Raw genomic sequence first — 3,465 nt, 5'->3', positions numbered from 1 at the left:
AGATACGTGCTATACAATCCAGGGCAAAGCCATACCGGATACTGTGGGTATATTTGTTGTAGATTGGGGAGGAACCTTCGCGTGATTTCCCCTTTTGTGGAGGTCGTCCAGCGCTGCTGCCATATCGATCGCAAATAGATCTGGAGTCTTTTCTTCTCCACTGTCCGATTTGCAGTTGGGTCTGTGGTGTGATCCTGGAAAGTAGTTGGATTTCCGCGTCTAAGCTGCTGTAACATGCCTAGGCGAATCACAAAGATGGGATCTTTTTTTTTTTTTTTTTTTATATTTACTGGGGAATCTGAAGTTACATTAAAAAAACTCAGCTCTACTCGCCGGTCTGGTAGATTAGTCTATAACAGCTGTGAAAGTTCGTTTTGCGGATATTATAAAAGCTTTGACAGAAATTAATCTTATATCAACTAAAAAAGCAGACCGAGACGAAGCGCGTACAATAATGAAGCAAATGATGACATTTGATTTTATTTTCATTTGTATATTTTTGAATAACATGATGTGCGAAATTAATTATGCTTCAAAAACTCTACAGAAGCATGATATAAATTGGAGCAGAATGGCATTAAGGGTAAGTTGCTACAATGGATAAAAGGATGGTTGAGTGGGAGAAGACAGAGGGTGGTAATCAATGGGTGCCACTCTTCGTGGACTAATGTTATTAGTGGAGTCCCACAGGGTTCGGTGTTGGGCCCACTGTTTTGTATATTTATTAGTGATGAAGGTATATCATGCTTAGTGTTGAAGTTTGCAGATGATACAAAGGTTGGGATGGTTGTTAATGGCAGTGTGCTACTGCAACAGAATCTAGAAAAATTGGGCAGATGGGCTGAGAAGTGGCAACTGAAGTTTAACATTGACAATTGCAAAGTACTGCATATGAGTAGAAGTAACCCCAGAGAAACGTACCAACTGTGTGGTACTACACTTAAGGTGGTAGAAAATGAAAAAAGACCTGGGAATAATTGTACAGTCAGATATGAAGTTTTCTGAGCAATGCAGACAGGCTGCCAGGGCAGGTCATGGGGTTTTGTCAATGATGTATAGGAATTTTGCTAGCAGGGAAAAGGAGGTGATTGTCCCTCTGTATAAGGCAATGGTCAGGCCACGCCTTGAGTACTGCATACAGGTCTGGAGGCCTTATTTTAGGAAGGATGTAGATTTGCTTGAGCGTGTACAGAGAAGGGCAACAAGATTGGTGAGTGGAATGAAGGGATCCTTTTACCAAGAGAGGCTTAGGTTCGGCAAATTGCAGCGCCTGGAGACTAGGCACCTGCGAGGTGATCTGATTGAGGTGTATAAGGCCTTGAATGGATTGAGCACGCTGAATTCTGATGGGATCCGTCCACTTGTTCAGATTAGGAACCTAAGGGGGCATAAATTCAAATTGAGGAAAGACAGATGTAGAATAGATATGCGGAAATTTGCCTTTAGCCAGCGGGTGGTTAATTGCTGGAACAAACTTCCATCTATCGTTGTGGAAGTTGATAGGTTAAATAAATTTAAGGAAGAACTGGACAAACATTTAGAGGGAATTGTTTTGTTTCGTTTGTAAATTTTTTTTTTTTTTTTTTTTTTTGACTGATGCCGCATATGCTCATACATTTGATTTCTTGCCTCACATGCCACTACTACTACTACCTCAATGATTGTACTTCTGTATTGGACCGAGTCAGTAAAAATTTATGAAACATTCGAAGTTCATACGAACAAATTAAATAGGACTCTGAACAAATTGCCAAGGAGTTCGGGGTAGATCCCAAATTTGAAGACAAACGATAACATAGAACTAAAAGATAGTACGATGAATTAGCTTCAGAATTTTTGTTTGATAATAGAGATTAGTTTTTTTTTTTTTTAAGCCGGTATTTTTTACTATTTTGGAAAAAAATATAATACAAATTAAAAACAGTTTCAAAAGAATGAAGTTAGTAAAAAATTATTTTGCAATACTAGAACCGAAAAAAAATATGCCAAATGGTGATATATTGAGTGTGAAAATTTCATATAAAAAAATATTCATCTGTATGCTCTCCCAACTGCCAATTCAATATTGTAATTTAATGACACCTACTAAACAAGATTTATCAGTTGACATGTCTATCAGACAATTTTTTTTCCCCATTAATTTTTACTTTATTTTATTTTTTATCCTGCCAGCTGCCTCTGACAAAAGAAGATAATTTATTAAATTACGAATAATAAAAGTTTAAAAAAGAAATGCTATTGGCAAAGTAGACTGTGCAATCTTGGCTATTGAGCATAAATATGCCAGTAAAATGGATTTTATTAATTATTTCGCAAATGTAAAAGCACTAAAAGTAACATTTTAACTCTTTTTTAAAATTTATTAGTTACAGTACAATTTTTTGTTTGTCAAATTGTATCTAATAAGTAGTATCATATTGTAATATTAATTTTCATGTTTTTAATGTTTGTAAAATTATAAAGGAATCGTAAATAAAATACATTTATATCATTAAAATGAGTCAACAATTTTTTTTATATTATACCTAATTAAAATTTATTTTAATAAAATAAGGGGCCCAAAAAACTTAGCTATGCCACTGTTTGGGTGCTGTAATATATGTAAAGTTAATATCATTTCATAAAACAATGCACAAAAAATATTTGTAATTTTGTTTTTTGTTCAACTAAAATTATCAATCAGTTAACCGAACAACAAAATCCAAATCCAGGTACAATTATCATATTTTAAGTGTATATTGGCAAAGTAGACTGTGCAATCTTGCAATGTTGGCTATTGAGCATAAATATGCCAGTAAAATGGATTTTATTAAAGAATATTAATACAATATTAACTGTAGGAGCTAAAAACACATTTTACATTAAAAAATACCAGATGATCCCATTAATAACTATTAGTTGTATTCTTCACCAGATCTTATTAATTCAGATTTTATATCCACATTGGCAGAATGTGAATAATTGGAGGGAAAAAGTATTGGCACAGCTTCTGGTATTCTGAATATGGAAAACGGCTGCGTTCGAATTCAATCCCATCTAGAGTCGAGGAGCTTTCATCAACTTTTTTTTTTTTTTGGAAGGAAGGCAGGGGGTTACCCTTGCCTGCCGCTGACTAAATGTATAAAATAAAAAATAGGAATATCTGATCACCCTAATCACTCATCACTAGCATGACGCTAAAGTATAAATCACAAGATCTTTCCCCCACCACGACCAAAGAGAAAAATATCAATTTTTCTATATTTTTTAAAATATCAAATACAAATCGACAACGTAGACGACTTCATAGCTGGTTATTATAGGATGTTAGGGTCATTAGCAACTTAGGCCATACTGCACCCTAATATGCCTATAAATTGCATGTGTTCTGTGGTCAATTTTCTGTTTGCTAGATAAAAAATCCACTACCCTTGCCTGCTGCTGACTAACTCAGGTCTTTTCCACTCACTGCAGGATGTTGATTAT

The sequence above is a fragment of the Mastigoproctus giganteus genome, chromosome 5 (assembly GCF_048544385.1).
Source record: "Mastigoproctus giganteus isolate SK-2022 chromosome 5, ASM4854438v1, whole genome shotgun sequence".
NCBI lineage: Eukaryota > Metazoa > Arthropoda > Arachnida > Uropygi > Thelyphonidae > Mastigoproctus > Mastigoproctus giganteus.
This window is presented reverse-complemented; position numbering follows the sequence as displayed.